The 19,444-nt window shown below is 47.8% G+C and overlaps 1 long non-coding RNA gene across 2 annotated transcripts in view; it reads right to left on the minus strand.

The window, feature by feature from the left end:
• Positions 1-19,444, minus strand: part of LOC309522154 — a 70,599-nt gene that overhangs the window by 4,712 nt on the left and 46,443 nt on the right. For both annotated transcript variants that reach the window (XR_014214921.1, XR_014214922.1), the window contains exon 2: positions 16,027-16,176. This is a non-coding gene — a long non-coding RNA (uncharacterized lncRNA). The remainder of the gene's footprint in view (positions 1-16,026; positions 16,177-19,444) is intronic.

Genomic DNA, 19,444 nt, shown 5'->3' on the forward strand with positions numbered 1-19,444 from the left:
TGTGGACACCTGCGCGAAGCACGGGGCATCCTCCGGAGGGCGCCCCGTGCTCAGAAGAGTTTGGATTTGATATCCTGCCTTTCACTCCCTTTAAGGAGTCTCAAAGCGGCTAACATTCTCCTTTCCCTTCCTCCCCCACAACAAACACTCTGTGAGGTGAGTGGGGCTGAGAGACTTCAGAGAAGTGTGACTGGCCCAAGGTCACCCAGCAGCTGCATGTGGAGGAGCGGAGACGTGAACCCGGTTCCCCAGATTATGAGACTGCCGCTCTTAACCACTACACCACACTGGCTCTCCCGGGCACGCTCAGCACTGCAGGCTGCCGCCCACAAACCTTGCAGGCCCGGGGGGAGTTCCCCCGGGCACGCAAGGCTTGCGGATAGCTTCCTAAAGCTTGGAGAGCGAGAGGGGTGGGTGCGCACCGACGCCTCTCGCTCTCCAGGCTTCAGCGAAAGCCTGCATTCGCCCCATAGGACGCACACACATTTCCCCTTCATTTTTGGAGGGGAAAAAGTGCGTCCTATAGGGCGAAAAATACGGTAATAGAGTGCGTACACAGTGCCTACATATTCATATTCCTGCATCACAGGGGGTTCGACTGGAAATCCTCAGGATCCCTTCCAACTCTACAATTCTGTGATTCAATTCCCAGATTTGGCTAAGAAAGTGGCGGCAGAGAAGCATGGCCTAACCAGCGCCAGATTTACGTATAAGCTAAACAAGCTATAGCTCTCCCCATTCTCTTGGGCCTCCCCAAAAAAATTAAAATAAAAAAAACTGGATGTACATTTCCAAAATATAAGATAAAAGACAAATAAAATAAAACCTAAATACAGCAACAGTGTTTTGTGTTGTGTAGGCTCCTATGAGGTAAGTAATGGGCCCTGCCTGCTAGCCTGCTCCCTAAAATATCACTAGTTTGCTCATTTCTATATATAGGGTGCCTACATTCTGCATGGATTGGTTGCATGGCAACATGTAGCATGCAGCTGCAGAATGCAGTGCAGCACAGTTGAATGTAGGTCAAGCTGTTGTACCTGTTATCTAATATTAAAGAAGGCTTGTAGACTGATAATATATTTTGTTATGTGCATAGCTGTCAACTTTTCCCATTTTTTAAGGGAAATTCCCTTATTCCAAATAGGATTCCTCACAAGAAATGGGAAAAGTTGACAGCTATGGTTATGTGCAAATGGCTTTAGATACCTATCAGGTCCATAAATTACCATATAGCATATGTTCAACACACAAAAACAAAGACAATTTGTTGTTGACAAAGGACAGCTGGACATATAAAGGGCCCCATTACCTTCAGTAGCTTAGGGCCACATCAAACCTAAATCCGGCCCTGCCTAAGCCCCATACAGTGCTGCTCTGCAAAGGGGAGAAGAGCTGACAGCTGAGCGTGATTCCCCCGCTTACACACACACACACACACACAAACACACACACGTGTGTGTGTGTATGTATGTACCGTATTTTTCGCTCTATAAGATGCACCAGACCACAAAACGCACCTAGTTTTTGGAGGAGGAAAACAAGAAAAAAAAATATTCTGAATCTCAGAAGTCAGAACAGCAAGAGGGATCGCTGCGCAGTGAAAGCAGTGATCCCTCTTGCTGTTCTGGCTTCTGGGATAGCTGCGCAGCCTGCATTCGGTCCATAAGACGCACAAACATTTCCCCTTACTTTTTAGGAGGGAAAAAGTGAGTCTTATAAAGCAAAAATACGGTGTGTGTGTGTGTGTGTATAGCACAATATATCTCTTATAAACAAACAAAAACACAATAGAACAATACTGTACATGACAAATCTACAAAAATATCAACTTCCGACTTCCTTGATATGGGCTTTTTTTTACTTAATTACTTGCCTCTATTTTTCAATAAACTTTATCCTTATTAAATCTTGTTTGACTTCATTATACCTTCATCAGTTCCGAGAGTTATTCGAAGCATTCTAAAGTTCTTATACGGGGACACTCGCTTCCACATTTCTAACTACAACCTCCAACTGGGGAATGCAACCAAGCAGGGCAGGGGCAAACTGTGGCCCTCAAGTTGATGTTGGACTACAACTCCCATCATCCATTATCCAGGCTGGCAGGGGCTGATGGGATTTGGAGTCCACACACAGCTACAGGGCCACAGGTGCCCCATCCCTGCAAAAAAGAGATACGTAGTAATGTGAGGTTTTCTGAACCCGTTGGTTATTTCCATTCACATCCAACGCCTGTCCTTTGTAGTTGCTTCTACAGCCTTGGAGCCTGACCTTAGTTCCTACTGAAACAGAACTGCAGTTAAACTATGACTATCATGTCCAATAGATGTAAATTTATGTTGATTGTCTTTACATGCACCACTCAGAAATGTGAATATTTAACCCATGTAGAAATGTAACCAACATTCAACAGATATAGTCTGAATTCAACCTACTGGGTTATGCTAAAGTTATAGTGGACTAATGTGTCTTTAGGGACACGGGTGGCGCTGTGGGTTAAACCACAGAGCCTAGGACTTGCGGATCAGAAGGTTGGCGGTTCAAATCCCCGCGGCGGGATGAACTCCTGTTGCTCGGTCCCTTCTCCTGCCAACCTAGCAGTTCGAAAGCATGTCAAAGTGCAAGTAGATAAATAGGTATCGCTCTGGCGGGAAGGTAAGCGGCATTTCCGTGCGCTGCTCTGGTTCGCCAGAAGCGGCTTGATCCTGCTAGCCACATGACCCGGAAGCTGGACGCCGGCTCCCTTGGCCAATAAAGCGAGATGAGCGCCACAACCCCAGAGTCGGTCACAACTGGACCTAATGGTCAGGGGTCCCTTTACCCTTTACCTTAATGTGTCTTTGTAATCTACAGTAACAGGCAACTCCATAATTACTCAGTGGGCTGCGTTCCAAGGCACTGTGCACATAAGCCTGCCCCACCCCATTCTCCCCCACCCCCTTGCAGTGTAAAAAATGGCATGTGCATCAGTGGCCGGCCATGTGTTGATTGCGCACAAACGGGGAGTTGCCTATATTGCTAATCAGGATTGATTGGGCAATGCTAGCTCCCAGGGCATTATCAAAATTTTGATTTCGAGAACAGTTTACACCTACTCTTATAACTACTCTGTTATGAACTCTGAAATAAGTAATTTATGAAAAGCTGCAGGATTTCTCACCACTATGTCCTCAGAAATCAGAAAGCATGTAACTTATTTGTAAATTGTTTCTTAAACTATTGATCATGCTATTGATTAGCCTTGCTCCATCAGTTCGCCTTGAAGTAGGAGTTTGGCTTTAAAGGTAATTCTCCCCCCCCCCCGGCCATAGCTTTTTAGATGCAGTATGCAAACTTTAACCTAGGACGGGAGGGAATTATGTTCCCGTACACCAGGCACGTCCAACCTCAGGTTTGCCTGTGATCTACCAACAAGTATCAAAAACTGGCAGCGATCTACCACCCTCTGAAGTCATTAAAGTTTATGAAATAAATAAATAAATCTTCATTTCACAGATACAGTAGTTATGTTTGGATATCGTTATGACAGATCCAAATACTGTACTTACTAGATTGAGAAGTAACTAAACAAGTGAGAAAAGTCAAACAATATTTCTATATTAGTTTGCACAGATCTGAGGAGCCAGCTTCTCTCTCTCTCTCTCTCTCTCTCTCTCTCTCTCTTTCTCTCTCTCTCTCTGTGTGTGTGTTAACTCTTTCCCTTCCGAGTTGCGTCCTTCCTTGCTCCGTGATGCTCATTCCCTGCCCACCCTCTCCTCTGTCAAAAAGAGCTGCACAGCTGATGTGGATCCCCATACAGTGGTGCCCCGCAAGACGAATGCCTCGCAAGATGGAAAACCCGCTAGACGAAAGGGTTTTCCGTTTTGGAGGTGCTTCGCAAAACGAATTTCCTATGGGCTTGCTTTGCAAGACGAAAATGTGTTGCGAGTTCCTGCAGGGGTTTTTTCCTCCCCCCCTTTTCCCAAGCCGCTAAGCCGCTTATCAGCTGATCCTAAGCCACTAAGCCACTTAACAGCTGATCCGCTAAGCCGCTTATCAGCTGATCCGCCAAGCCGCTTATCAGCTGATCCGCCAAGCCACTTATCAGCTGATCCGCTAAGCCGCTAAACCGCTTATTAGCTGATCCGCTAAGCCCGCTAAGCCGCTAATAGCGCTAATCCGCTAAGCCGCTAATGGGCTTGCTTCGCAAGACGAAAAAACCGCAAGACGAAGAGACTCGCGGAACGGATTCTTTTTGTCTTGCAAGGCACCACTGCAGTGCCTGCCCTCCCTCCCTCCCCATCAAAGGGGGCCATCCAGCTGTTCGTGGTCCTGCTCCCGATCGGAAAAGCAATGCTAAGCAACGCCTCCCCTCTTACAGCAGCATCACACAGACCTCTCCCCAGCTCCCTTGCGCCTCCCTCTGTCTCCCTGTGCCCATGCGCTGCTCAGGGTTGCATTGCTGTGGAGACTGGTGGTAGTGGCTACTGCATCTGAGGTTGCAGAGAAAGGTCCTGCGATTGACCAGAAACAACCCGGCGGTCGACCTGGGGCTCGCGATCGATGTGTTGTACATGGCTGCTGTACATTATATTATTTCCATCAGAAGACCTTCTACTGCACAACGTTTTCATGTCTCCCACTGAAACTAGATATGGGCAGTTCTGCAAGAGGAATAAGGCGGCCATTTTGTACCTACTTTAATGGGAGTAAGCCATTTTGAACTCAATAGGACATGCTTTTGAATAGGCATGCAGAAGACTAAGAAGAGCTGTGCTGGGTCAGTCTAAAGGCCTATCAATCTTGTCTAGCATTGTCTTCTAACTTCTTGCAGTTGCCAATCAGAGACATCTAGGAAAAGCGTGTTCTCCATAACCAGAGAGCACGGGTTGCGGTTGGGGAAACATGCCACCTTGCCATGACTAGGCAGATTTGAGAAAATCCAAGCCTGTTAAAGAGTTAATATTGGGTTGCTGGGGAGTTCTGTATGTTGCTAAATTCAGAGGAGGGGTAGAGTCTATAAATATAGGGAGCCAGGGGTTGGACTTCCTCTTGGCCGTTTTGCTTTCGGATCACATGGAGCACTTGGACAATCTTCTCATTGTCTGGTTACATTCCTTTATTTCTTTATTTTCCCCTTCTTTTTAATCCTCTCTAGTCCCTTAAATAATTTAATTCCCCCCTTTTCCTGTTCAATTTCCCACCCCACCCCTTACCCTGCCCTGTGGGAAGATTCTCCCTGTATCTGTGGCTTGCCTTTCCCAATAGTGAGAGAGCCCCCGTTAGGGGCTTTCTTTTGCAAAAAGGTTTCCCCCATTTCTCTTGTTGAAATTGTGGGGCTAGTCAGGGCTGTTCCCAGCTTAGCTGGTATCACTTTTGTTTATAGTATCCCCGAAGGTTGGCTTTATGGCTCCCTGTGCCTCCAAGGACTATGAGCACTCTGTATATGCTCTTGAACTATGCTGTTTCTGAACAAGTTTATTTTCTTTAAGTTTGTTTTGCCCTGATAGTGGCGACTGCCATTTTAGAGATGCGCCATTGTGGCTTAGTGGCTAAAGTGCAGGACTAGGACCTGGGAGACAGGGTTCATATACCCCTCTTAGCCATTGTTATAACAAAACAAACCAAACTGCTCCTTAGGGGCTATTCTGTTGCTGGGTAGTTCGGCCCATTTGTGAAAAAAGAACTTTGGGTTTCTTGAAGGGGTGCTTCCCTCAAAAAGGGCAAGCAGGGGTACCTGGACAAGCTGCGGGCTACCTCAACTCTGCTATTTCACTGGAAACATTTATGCCTGGCCTAGCAGGTGATCCTAGGGCTTTGCCCTATAATTCAATGGCCTGGAAGCGTTTCTGGCCTCAATAGTGTCCCCATGTGGTCCATGAAGCATTGGTTTCACTGGGTCAGCGGATAGTGCCAGTAATGCCTAGGTTGCAGGATTGGTCCCTGTATGGGACAGCTGCATGCTCCCCAATTGCTTAACCTGGACACTTAAGTCCTTTTGGTGGTTACCTCACTGCGAGGGATGTAACGGGCGCCATGTTTGCAATATGCAACTGGGAGAAAGCACCTTTGCGTGCCCGCATTGCAGTTTGCTCTGTGTGTTGCAGAGCACGGCGCTGCACGGGCTGCAATTGCATTGCATTGCTAGGAGATTTGCAGTTGCATTGCACGGAGGGTGTGTGCATTGCATGGAGTGTGTAGTTGCATTGCACGGAGCGTGTAGTTGCATTGCACGGAGTTTGTTGTTGCATTGAACAGAGGGTGTGCAGTGCACGGAGTGTGTAGTTGCATTGCATGGAGTGTAGTTGCATTGCATGAAGGGTGTGTGCATTGCATGGAGGGTGTAGTTCTATTGCACAGAGTGTGTTGTTGTTGTTTTTTGCATTGCACGGAGTGTGTGTGCATTGCACAGAGTATGTAGTTGCATTGAACAGAGGGTGTGCAGTGCACGGAGTGTGTAGTTGCATTGCATGGAGTGTAGTTCATTGCACGAAGGGTGTGCATTGCAGGGAGTGTGTTTTGCATTGCACGGGGTGTGTAGTTGCAATGCACGGAGGGTTTGTGTGTGCATTGCACGGAGTGTGTAGTTGCATTGCACAGAGCGTGCTTTTTCCATTGCACGGAGTGTGTAGTTGCATTGCATGGAGAGTGTGTGCTCTGCACGGAGTGTGTTTTTTGCATTGCACAGAGTGTGTGTCTGAAAAGGAAGCTGGCTTGGCGGCAGCTTGGTTGGGACTTCTTTAGGGGTTCTGGCCAGCGTCGGCCCTGTAAATTTACATATCATGATGGCAGCACAAGATGCCCCCTACCCAAGCGGGGGCTGGAAGCTGGCAAGCAATAGCTCAATACCTTTTGCCCATAGTCCCATTTTATTTAGGGATCCAGTTGGATATCGTTGCTAAAACATACCACTTGGCTATGGAGAAGCTGTCTGCCTTGAAGGAAGTTAATTTGTAATACTTCCTCTGTAGCAAGTGATGCTTCACCAGATCCGATCTTGCTGGGTCACTTAACTAATCTTCCCACTAGGCCAGGCTGCCTAGATTTCACCCCTCCCATATTCAAGAATCTCCTGAGGAGTCTGCTGATTCTCCAGAGAGGAGGAGGCGTGTTCTGGTCTCTACTTATTCTGCTCCAGCACCAAGTCAGTCAGTCAGTCAGTGTCGGAGAGGGAGAGAGACTGAGTCTTAGAGATCATGTGTAGAGATAAGGTTGCTGCTAAGGGCAGCTGCAGACACTCAGTGCAGTGCAGCATTTATTTATACTTAGACCTATTAAGCTCTGTATATAGTTTGTATAGTTGTAGATAGAATAAAGAAGATATTCTACAGAGCTGCTCTCCGAGTTGTTTATATACTCTGCTGTACTCTGCTGTGTGACGACTGTCTTTTTGTTGGAGTGAATCTGGTGCTCACAACTCTAAGCTGTGAGTCCACAGCACTTTGACCTGTTCCTGTGCAGAAGGTGGTCTCTGGAAGTGCTACCCACCCAGCTCGCCTAGCCCAGTTGGGGCTGAAGTGGATGAGTCCAGTTGGTGGCACTGGCTCAAGGGCGATGCTGACAGAAGTCCCCTTACCTTTGTGTATGCCTACCAAGTGTGGTGAAGGCAGATATCAGGCGATGGTAGCAATTCCTGAATGTATGCAATAGTAGTTCGCCATGGCAGGATACCTTGAACCCGCTCAGGGATTTTCAGGTTCATGCTGGTGCTGCTGGATCTTTGCCCTTTGGTTTTTATTTCAAGGGCTGCTGGTGTGCAAAGCTATGGCCTCAAGCCTGGTGTGGTGAGGCAATCATGTGACATAACTTTTCTTGAGTTTTCCCCATTGTAGTAGCAGTTCACATGTGGCCCGAGGAGTTCAGTGACCATCAGATCTGCTTTTGGTCTGATAACCAGGTAGTGGTGAGCGTCTTGGCAAAACAGTCCTCATGCTGTAGCACAGTCTCCGCTCCTCCGCTCATGCTTTCGAGCTGCGCCACTTAAGGTTTAATATTGTGCTTTCTACTCTCCAAATTACGCTGACACTATCCGATTTTCAGATGAAGCGCTTCAGATCTTGGGCTCCAGACTCAGCTATTGCCAGACTTTTCCAGACCTGTGGCATTTTGACAACAATTAGTAATTTCAGAGAGCGGCAGCTTCCGTTTCCCCTTCTGCTTTTACCTCTTATGGGAAGGCCTGGATGGATTTCTTAGCCTTAAGCTGGCAGTTCTCGGCCATTCAGGAAAATTGGCCCCCATCCTCTGAGCAGATCCTGCAGTATTTGGTCCACCTGCTGCAGATTGGGCATGCGGTTATAACTATCCGAATTCAGTCCGCTGCAATGTCTGTTACATTGAAGCTTTATTTTTCAGAGACCCTTGTATAAAGTTTGCAGTGCGCAGGGCCTTGGAAGGTTGGAATAGGCTCCAACCTCATAGGACAGTGGACAGGAAGTCGGTCAATTTTTACCTATGCAGTATCTGCAACAAGTTAAAACTTGTCTGCGGGTTAAAGATCAAGGAGCAGCTGTGCACATTTGAGCCACAGCATTGTTCGTTTTATTCCTGGGGTGTCTAACGAAATTGCTGATGCTCTGTCCCGTTTTCAGATGGAGCGGTTCAGACTTCTGGTTCCAGAGGCACGGATACGTCTGGAATATTTCCCGGATCATCTCTGGAACCTTGGCAGCAATTAGTTTTGCAGGGAGTAGCGGCTTCGGTTTCCCCTTCTACCCTTAGATCTTACAAAAAGGCTTGGACCGATTTTTTGACATTTTCGCGCCAGACAACCTCTAATTTAGAAGGTGTTCCCCCCACCTCCTCGCAGGTGTTGAGTTATTTAGCACATTTATTTCAATTGGGGTGGGCAGCAAGAACTATTAAGATACAGGTGGCTGCCATTGCCTTTTTCTGTAAGACATTTTATGATAAGGACCCATGTGCGAGGTTTATTGTGCGCAGGGCCCTCGAAGGCTGGGGCAGACTTCGTCCATCCCAGCCAGCCTCTCGGTGCCCCATTTCCTTTGATTTGTTGAGCAGGATGCGCAAGAGGCTGAGGGTGGTGTGCTGGTCGGGGTACGAGGCTCGCCTTTTCTCGGCTGCCTTTTCTATTGCCTTTTTTGGAGCTATGAGAGTGGGTGAACTGGTATTTGAAGACAACAGAGATGGTCGTTCCAGGGGCCTTTTGCTCAGGGATGTGCAGCTAACCCCCGCAGAATTGAGAGTCACAGTCAGAACTTCTAAGACTGATCAGAAGGGTAGGGGTGCCGTCATTCGTCTCCCTGCTACGGGAGAGGCAGGCCCTTGCCCTGTGAAGGATGTCAGTAAGTACTTAGCAGTACGCGTCACGGGTGATGGGCCTCTGCTTAGACATGAAAATGGGTCGCCCCTAACGAGACGCCAGTTTGCACAGGTGATGCGTAAAGCGATTCTCGCTTGTGACGGCACGTCAGATGGTTTCGCCCCTCACTCCTTTAGGATTGGGGCTGCAACAACGGCTGCTCATTGGGGTTTGTTGGCCGCCAGGATAAAGGATTTGGGGCGCTGGAAGTCGAATGCCTTTCGGGGCTATGTTCGTTAGTACTCTCGGACTCTTATACTGTTTGTTTTTGTTTATCTCAGGTCTGGCGGCAGTTCGCATCTGGTTGGTAGGGCACAGCATCATCCATTGGGCTGGTGTCGCAGCACGGCAGTCCAGGCTGGGTCCAGGCCTCGGCTTCCCTCCACATGTGCAGCTGTCGTGGCTGTCCAGGCGGGGTATGCGCTGGTCTGAGTTCCTGCCAAGGATTCGGAGGCAGTTGCTCTTGGAAGGGCCGCCCACGGCTATCGTGGTGCAGCTGGGTGAGAACGACCTGGTATCCGTGGACTGTCTTTCACTTCGTGCTGCAATTTTGAGTGACTTGGAGATGCTGCGAACATTGGTGCCGTCAGCTAAGATATTTTGGTCTAAGCTATTGCAACGCCGCATTTGGTTGGGCAGTCGTTGCCCGGCAGCCACAGAAAGGGCCAGGAAACGCATCAATTCTGCGGTGGCTAAGAAGATTTTTGAGTTGGATGGTGATGTGATTTCCCATCCGGCGATACTGTTTCAAGCTACGCCCCTTTTTAGGGCTGATGGGGTGCATCTTTCTGCCTCTGGGAACGAGGCTTGGCTAGGTGCAGTGGTGGCTAAGCTAAGGGCTTGGCTGGGGCTGTGAGTGGTTTGGCGGTGAGCTTGAGGCTCCATGGCGGTTAGGCATTGGTTAAGGTGGTTCTTGGAGGGGTAAGTGCCTACCCCTCCAAATGATGCGAAGGGAATTCCGTTAAAGGAATCCAGGGGCTTGCCATTCTTTTCGTCCTTGTCCCTGGCATCGGACTTGGGCCGTGCAAGCCCCAAAGGAACATGAGGGTGAGTAGTGAGGGACTGATGCCCAGCTTCATTTGCTCACCCAATACTTGTTTCCCACTAAGGCTTCCGCTGGTGTCCGGAATGCCTCTGGCTTCCGCTGGTGTCCGGAATGCCAGCTCTGTCCCTGAGGGCATGGACAGATAGTCATAACCAGTGCCTAAGCAACCACTCACATATTTTGTATTTAAATAAAGTTGTGGCCAAAATTATGCCAAAAACCCAAACAAAAATTGATGTGTGAAGTGTGAATTATTGGGGGGTGGCAACTGTGGGACTCAACACGCAAAGCGTGTTCTCCATAACCAGAGAGCACGGGTTGCGGTTGGGGAAACATGCCACCTTGCCATGACTAGGCAGATTTGAGAAAATCCAAGCCTGTTAAAGGGTTAATATTGGGTTGCTGGGGAGTTCTGTATGTTGCTAAATTCAGAGGAGGGGTAGAGTCTATAAATATAGGGAGCCAGGGGTTGGACTTCCTCTTGGCCGTTTTGCTTTCGGATCACCCGCCCTCCCTCCCTTTAATAGGAGGTTTTCCTGATCGCTTGACCTTGCTATTGCCTGTCATGGTGTCGTCCGCCTTGGTGCGGGGGCACAGTAGGAATTTTGCCTTTGGCTGATTGGCTGGTGCCATTGGTTTTCGCCTACTGCGTAGCAAATCGTCACAACTTGTAAGGTTGGCGGTTAGGCATTGGTTAAGGTGGTTCTTGGAGGGGTAAGTGCCTACCCCTCCAAATGATGCGAAGGGAATTCCGTTAAAGGAATCCAGGGGCTTGCCATTCTTTTCGTCCTTGTCCCTGGCATCGGACTTGGGCCGTGCAAGCCCCAAAGGAACATGAGGGTGAGTAGTGAGGGACTGATGCCCAGCTTCATTTGCTCACCCAATACTTGTTTCCCACTAAGGCTTCCGCTGGTGTCCGGAATGCCTCTGGCTTCCGCTGGTGTCCGGAATGCCAGCTCTGTCCCTGAGGGCATGGACAGATAGTCATAACCAGTGCCTAAGCAACCACTCACATATTTTGTATTTAAATAAAGTTGTGGCCAAAATTATGCCAAAAACCCAAACAAAAATTGATGTGTGAAGTGTGAATTATTGGGGGGTGGCAACTGTGGGACTCAACACGCAACCCCAAAACAAGACATGGGCACAATAGCACTCCCTCACTTGTGATCCCCCAGCAAGTGGTATTCAGAGGCACACATGCCCTGTAAATGCCCACATCACAGAAGCAGATTACTACATTATCTTCCATTAATTAGCGATGCCTGCATCTAAGATATGATATTCATTTTCACACATATTCTAATTTGTGGTGCTGATCTTCTGCCTCTCCTGAGCTATTGATGGAATCAACCCTTAATAATTAAGTGTGAGGGATTCATTGATTAAAAGCTAGGAGAGACCACCCCCCCTCCTTGCATAATTAATAGATATGCATTCACAAAGGGAGAACTGCCTCGCTGGATCAAAATTAAGGTCCATGGAGCTCAGGGGTGAGGCAGTCAGCAGTTCCTAAGACCTAACATCACACAGTTCTTGGTGTAATATCACATGGGTGGCAAATAGGAAGGAAATCCAGGGTAAGGAGTGGAGAGGGAGGGGGAGAGGCTGGATCTATATTCACTCTTTAAATGTTCTTAGAATGATATTTTTGGTATATTTCTAAAACATAAAGGCATTTGGTTTCTCTGCTTCCTTTTCTACAAAGTCTATCTACTTATTTGATGGGGATAACTCTGCGGCACACTCCGGTGTCACATTTTAATAATGCATTATTAACGTTTTAAAAGAATGTCATTTTTATCGTTAAAAACCATGAGTGTAGATGAGTCCAGAGAGAGCGAGAGAGAGAGCTGTTCTCAACCATTTTTGGCTCTACCCTGCTCACTGCTGGCATGCACCCCTTGAAAGATTAGCCTCCAGGGGGCCCTTGACATTATTATTATTATTATTATTATTATTATTATTATTCCCCACCCAACTGGCTGGGTTGCCCCAGCCCCACATACGAAAGGTCACCCACCAGTGATCTAGCTAGTCCACTTCTCAAGCAGAGCATATGACAGCCATTCCTATTGTCCCACCCCCCAAAAATAGCCTTTAGAAGTATACTGCTTCTGTACATCAGTGTTATATATTTTAGCTGTCATAACCAGTGCTTTTCCCCTAGAAAAATAGGTGCCAGGACTCACGATGAAGTTGTTTCAGCGTCACACTTTTTAGCCCAAAAAGAGGTGCTGGTTACTGAGTACCCTTGAGTACCCCCTGAAAAAAGCACTGATCATAACCAATATCAATGGATAGACCAGTCCTCCATGAATGGTGTGTTTTTTTAAGCCATCTGTGGAGTTGGTTTCACAATGCAAATGAAGCCTGCACGTTTTCAGAGACAGTCAGTGGCTGCCCTTTGCGATGTACTTTGTCTACAAAGTGACAACTGGTTACTGAAGCATCACGTTCATGCAAATGATTATGGAGGCAATCATCGCCTCAGTACTCAACAGTGGACAAATCACCCTGTTATTACTCAACACAATAATCCAATGAGGGCAAGCTATCGTAAAAAAAAAAAAAAAACAAGCATATTCAGTCCTTTTAAAATACTTGCTTTACTGAGGACTAAACAAGGTGGGATGTGGGAGTTCTGAGATTAGGATCTAATTCAGGTTTTCCCATTTAGTAGGTAAAGGACTCCTGGACGGTTGAGTCCAGTCAAATGCGACTATGGGGTTGTGGCGCTCATCTTGCTTTCAGGGCAAGGGAGCCGGTGTTTGTCCACAGACAGCTTTCCGGGTCATGTGGCCAGCATGACTAAACTGCTTCTGGCGCAACGGGACACTGTGATGGAAACCAGAGTGCACGGACCGCCGTTTACCTTCCTGCCACAGTGGTACCTATCTATCTATTTGCACTGGTGTGCTTTTGAACTGCTAGGTTGGCAGGAGCTGGGACAGAGCAACGGGAGCTCACTCCATGGCAGGGATTTGAACCGCCAACCTTCTGATCGGCAAGCCCAAGAGGCTCAGTGGTTTAGACCACAGCGCCACCAGCTCCCTTTCATTTAGTAATTGGTAGCCCTAGGGGTTGCTTTGAAGACTGGGGGAGAGATCCTTTCAGAGAGAGAGAGCTGGACCTTATCATCTTGCCCTCTCCCTGAAGCATCTGTTAATCACTCCCTGTGCCTTCTATTAACAGTGTTGTCATGTACAACACCTGTACCAAACCCCCACTCCACCCTGAGCAGTTTCTGGAAAAGTTTCTGGAAAAGAGCAGTTTCTAGAAAGTTTCTAGAAGGAAAGGGTTGACCTCCCTCCTCCAGATTGCCACTGTTCCAAGCTTCAAAGCAGTCTAGGGTTGGATGAACCTGTCAATTTAGGTCTATCTCATTTTTCCAGTCTCAGGGCAGCATAGCATTCAGCTAAATAATTGCCCAAGTAGAACGACTTCCCTTTGTGCAATGGGACTTCCCCGCCCTGTCTCCTCCCCTTGTGTACTCCCCACATTGTCCCTGCTTCAGAGGGTTGGGAGGATACCTAGGACATATTTTTTTTTGGGGGGGAGGGATGTTGCACAGAGGAAGGGGGAATGTCCTGTTGCACACGCAGGCATTGTTTTGCTTGCACAATTTAATTCAATTGAATGCCACCCACAAAATCAGCTCCGCATCAGTTTGCCTTTAAAAAAGAAAGAAAGAAAAGGAAGTCCTCATGGAAATTCCTAATATGCAAAATTTGGTAAGCATTTCCTCCCTCATATAACGTGTTTTTGTATTGTTTGTTCACTAACACACACACACACACACACATATATATATATAATACACCCTTGAAGCATGTCTGTGTTTCGTTTCACGTATCATTTCAGGAAGAAGAGAAGAAGAAGAAGAAGAAGAGTTTGGATTTGATACCCCGCCTTTCACTCCCCTTCAGGAGTCTCAAAGCGGCTAACATTCTCCTTTTCCTTCCCCCCCCCCCACACAACAAACACTCTGTGAGGTGAGTGGGGCTGAGAGACTTCAAAGAAGTGTGACTGGCCCAAGGTCACCCAGCAGCTGCATGTGGAGGAGCGGAGACGCAAACCCGGTTCCCCAGATTACGAGTCCACCGCTCTTAACCACTACACCACACTGGCTAGAAGCGGAAACAGGGTAGGCTTGCATTAAAATGCGAGCAGAACATAACTGAGTCCTCCTCCCCCCCCCCGCCCAAAATTCCCTGCTTGGGGTTTCTAATTAGTAAATTGAAAAGCAGGAGAATCTTATCATAGCTATTCTGTACCACATCTAGTTTGGCCTTGATGTACAGAATTCTAGCTGTATTGCTCACCCAGAAAACGTAAGTTCAGATCCTAATTAAGGTTCTGCTGGTGGGAGCATCCTATGAGTGGAACTTGATTTACTGGTATGCAGCTGCCACTGAAATGGGGAGTCATTTTAATGAATCTCCTCTTCCCCCTGCAGCCCTTTTACTACTCGAAAATCTGTTCCAGAGGGTTGGGTAACTCTCTGGGGCAGCAAAAGAGGCGGCACAGGCGGAAAGAAGATCAGTGAAAAAATGTTCCTTGTACACCAGCAGAAGCCTCCACCAGATCCCAATTCCTTCCACAAAAGGAAGGAGCCCTTTCATTTGTGGAGAGCTAGTGATGTAGCTGGGAGGGGCCAGAGGGGTAGTTGTTGTCAGGAGCTCAGCCTACACGCAAGTAGGACCCTGGCAGAGACACATGCCCGACTGGCATGTTCTTTCCCTCCTGGTCGATTGTTCGGGAGCTTCAAAAGCTTTCTTCTGCCCTAACATCACAGCAACCGATGCCAACTGACACCGGCACACTTAGGGATCCGCAGAGTTTGCACATCATGTGTAACAGACCTCAGCAACTAAGCATTTTGGCTAATCTACTTTATTTACATATAAACACACACGGAGCACTGCAACATGGCTCCCTCTCTCTCTAGCATCAGACAGCAAAGAGGAAAAAACAAAGGACAATAGTCCCACTTCACGGAACACAGTAACACAAACATCCTGTCTCCATCACATCCCACTCTGTGGAGTCAAAACATGTGAAAGACAACAATCCCATGACTGCAATAATGGAGCAGGAATTCTAACAGTTGTTAGGGGCACAATGTGTCAACAACCAGTGTTGCCTCCATACAGCTGTGTGCTTTCATTTCGTGCGAACCACAAAGCGACCTCTACAGACAACGGAATGACTTTTCTTTTCTGATCTCTGTGGCTGTGGTCTCCTGGGTGACACAGACACCATGAGGCAGTTGAATGTCCATGTGTACTCCAGCCATTTCCCTCCTTCTACCCAACCCTGCTCTGCACTGCCCCGGGTGATGGCAACCCACACTATACCACTGTGGAGGGTTGGTTGGAGCTAAGGCAGTATGTTATAATGTGCAATTATATTTCCCTCCTCTTCTTATAATGTTTATTCACCCAGGAACACAAACCCTTGAGCCTATGTTTTTGATTGTATTTATCAGCACTTAACAAATTCTAATTACATTAAAGTCAAGGAAAGGTACAGGGGAGAACCCCTATTCACCTAGGGTTGCAAACCAGGACATGACTTGCCAGATCAAACTTTCAGTAGTTAAGCTCTACAAATAAAATTGTTGGGGTATACAGGAAAATTGTTGGGATATACAGGACCCTCAGGCTTGTCCACAAACCTCATTTCCTGAGCTGCAAGTTGTTTCCAGACACATATGAATCTACTAACAATTTTCTAAGGACTTCCATTCCTACTTGGGAGAGGCCAAAGGATGTCAGGATAGGCATAAAGACTCCTTTCTCAAGATGCCGCAGACATCAAAGGAAGGCTGTGGAGAACAAGTTTTTGAAATGTTAATGAGTTGTACCTCTGGGCCTTGTCAGCTCAAACTCTGGAGGGAAAGAGTCTTGGAATCTGAAAGGAAAATCAGAAAAGAAAATTGGGTGACTGTCCATATTCCACGACAGGGGAAATTTAACAAAATGGATAGGGTATAGCACACACATCTTCACCACACAGACTGGATCTGAAGGTCCATCTCTAAGGGGCATCTCTAATTTCCACTGATTTGTTCAACAAGCTGCAGTCCCTCATGCCAAATACAGAAGGTCCGAACTCTCTGGGAAAAGCTTTTTGGGAGGCAAGAGACACGGAAGAACGGGGAAGACAGGCAGGAAAACACCTCCTTCCACAAGTTGAATTCCCTCCCCCAAGCTCTCTCTGACCCCAATAAGAAGGTGTTTGGGACATGTGGCTTAGCTAATTTTCTGAACACTGTGGAACAAGAGACATTTGTGTTCAATTTTTCTGGCTTCATAAGGATCCCATGGGGCAAAGTAAGTCAGTTGTCATTAGGGATGAGGCAGGCATCAGTTTTAAATAGATTCATACACAGAATTTGACAGTTCCAACTGGATCAAACCCTCAGCTGCTCACGCATTTTTGTTGCTGCTGTTTATGTGCTGGTTGCTTTAGGAAATGTGAAAAAATTATATTTGTACGATACCATAATAATGTGTATGAAATGCAACAATTGTTTGTATCTTTAGCTGAAATGGGGCGAAGACACCTCACTTCTCATTAAGGAGGTAATGGGGAATTAGGGGGGGAAATCCATGCAGATAAGCTGAGCATTGAGATTTTCAGAAAACTCCATCCTTAGTTGTGGCGATCACACAGGGTCCCCGGACGTTTAACCGTCTGTTGATCCCTGTGCCACCACTTTATTTCTCGCTGCCACCACCCAGGCCCTATCTGGTACAATACTGAGTCCAGTCAGGGTTAAATTGGAACATAAACTTCTGTTTATTTATTGCAGTTTAACAAGCGTGTGGTTTCATAAACAGTATCGGTCAATTACAATCATGGGGTGCCTATCCAGATCTATAACTTCCGCTACCTGCTCTCACTCACTAAACCACCTACCTCTCAGATATTTCCTTGTCTTCCTAGCTCCTAACTGTTCCTGACTCAGCTTATTTCGCTACATTAACTCAACCTACCCACAGACTCTATCCCAATTCACTCCCACTCCAACCAACCACCCAACTCCCAACCAACTCCTTCCTTCGTCCCTCCCAGAGCTGGTTTTATAGTCCCTCTGACTCCACCCCTGGGTCCTGATTGGGTAACCTGTTTAACTATTTCACCTCCAGCACTCTCATATGTTAACGACACATTAGATGCCACAGCACCATGGAGAGGCCCAAGTGAGCAACTTGCTCTGAGATGGGCTGGAAGTGAACAGAGGACTTTTGAGCCCCTGGCTCCAGTCCACATCACCTTGGCTCCACCCACTTTTTGAGATCTAGATTCCTTAAAGGACCAACGCCTCTTGCACTCCCTTGCACCGTTGGGCTGGCAAGGTAAATTAGGAAGCACTCGACTCCTTGGATCCAAGGAAGGTACCTGCAGAAGTCCTGGCTCCAGTTCAATGGCTGTGGGATCTAGTTCAGAATATCCTGGCCTGTCAGCCACAGCTTCACTAGGACCCTGATCACCACCACCAGAGTCAGGAACCAGGTCTGGTTCCTTACCCGGTGACCCAGCAACCTCTCACCCAGTGTCCTGGTTGCTACTGGACTCTGTGTTCATGACACCAGGTCAGCGGAGGAGAAAGCTGCTCAGGCTTCTGGGGTGGCAAGCCCAGGGGCGGGGAAGCTGCCCATAGGGGCGGGGCAAAGGCAGGGTGAGCCGCCCATAGGGGCGGGTGCACTGTGGGGCCTCCAGAGCCTGCCTGCCTCCTCCCACTCAGCCACCCTACAGCTGGGGGGAGGCAGCAGGCGGACTGTTTGGGCAGCACGGAGCCTGCGTGCGCCCTAGCCACTGCGTCTCTCCCGAGAGACATGTGGCCCAGGTGCGCTGCAGGCCCTGCGGTGAGTACCGCCTGGCATTTTGTCACCCCCCTCAGTGGTGACACCCAGGGCAGTCCGCACCCAATGTACCACCCTTCCTCCACCCCTGCACCAGGTCTGCCATTTCTCCACACAATCTGTCACAGATTACTACATGGGGAGGCAAACTAAGGCCCGGGGGCTGGATCCGGTCCAATCGCCTTCTAAATCCAGCATGTTTTTACATGAGTAGAATGTGTCCTTTTATTAAAAATGCATCTCTGGGTTTTTTGTGGGGCCTGCCTGGTGTTTTTACATGAGTAGAATGTGTGCTTTTATTTAAAATGCATCTCTGGGTTATTTGTGGGGCATAGGAATTCGTTCATTATTATTTTTCAAAATATAGTCCGCCCCCGACAAGGTTTGAGGGACAGAGGACCGGCTCCCTGCTGAAAAAGTTTGCTGACCTCTGGATTACTATGTCCAAACAATTTTCTTTCCTTCTTTTTAGGGGGGGGGGACACACATCCTGCTTCAGATGTAAAAGAATACACAAAAACTCCCAAGTATGTGCAGGGGAGTTCATTACTTTGGAAAACCAAGTCCCCGCCCCAGGTCAGATACTCTGTTGGGTCCATACAACTGTTGTCCCAAGAAGAAGAAGAAGAAGAGTTTGGATTTGATATCCCGCTTTATCACTCCCCTTCAGGAGTCTCAAAGCGGCTAACATTCTCCTTTCCCTTCCTCCCCCACAACAAACACTCTGTGAGGTGAGTGGGGTTGAGAGACTTCAAAGAAGTGTGACTGGCCCAAGGTCACCCAGCAGCTGCATGTGGAGGAGCGGAGATGCGAACCCGGTTCCCCAGATTATGAGACTACAGACTACCGCTCTTAACCACTACACCACACTGGCTCTCAAGCATTTCGTTCCCTGTTGTTCACATCGTAGCTTTTCTGAGTCAGCCTGCAGGTGCTTGCTTGCTCAGCTAGATCCAAACTGCTCCCAGAATTTCCAGTGTTTGACTCTTTTGGAAACTTCTGCCTAAAACAAGGCCAATTCCAAAAACAAACATTAAGCTGCAGCAGTGTGCCGACATTAGCATGGAAATAAAGGTCCTTCGAAGCAGGGAGCTTTTCTTCTAATTAGAGGCAGCGCTGTCTGCCTTATTTAAAAACAATTAAAGCCATTTGCACTGGCAGGTTTCTTGCTATAATTATGAAAAGTCTGTTCTTGCAGGGGGTGGTGAGGGGAGAGAGCAATAC

Source organism: Podarcis vaucheri (genome assembly GCF_965113315.1).
Source record: "Podarcis vaucheri genome assembly, chromosome: 17".
NCBI classification, from domain to species: Eukaryota; Metazoa; Chordata; class Lepidosauria; order Squamata; family Lacertidae; genus Podarcis; species Podarcis vaucheri.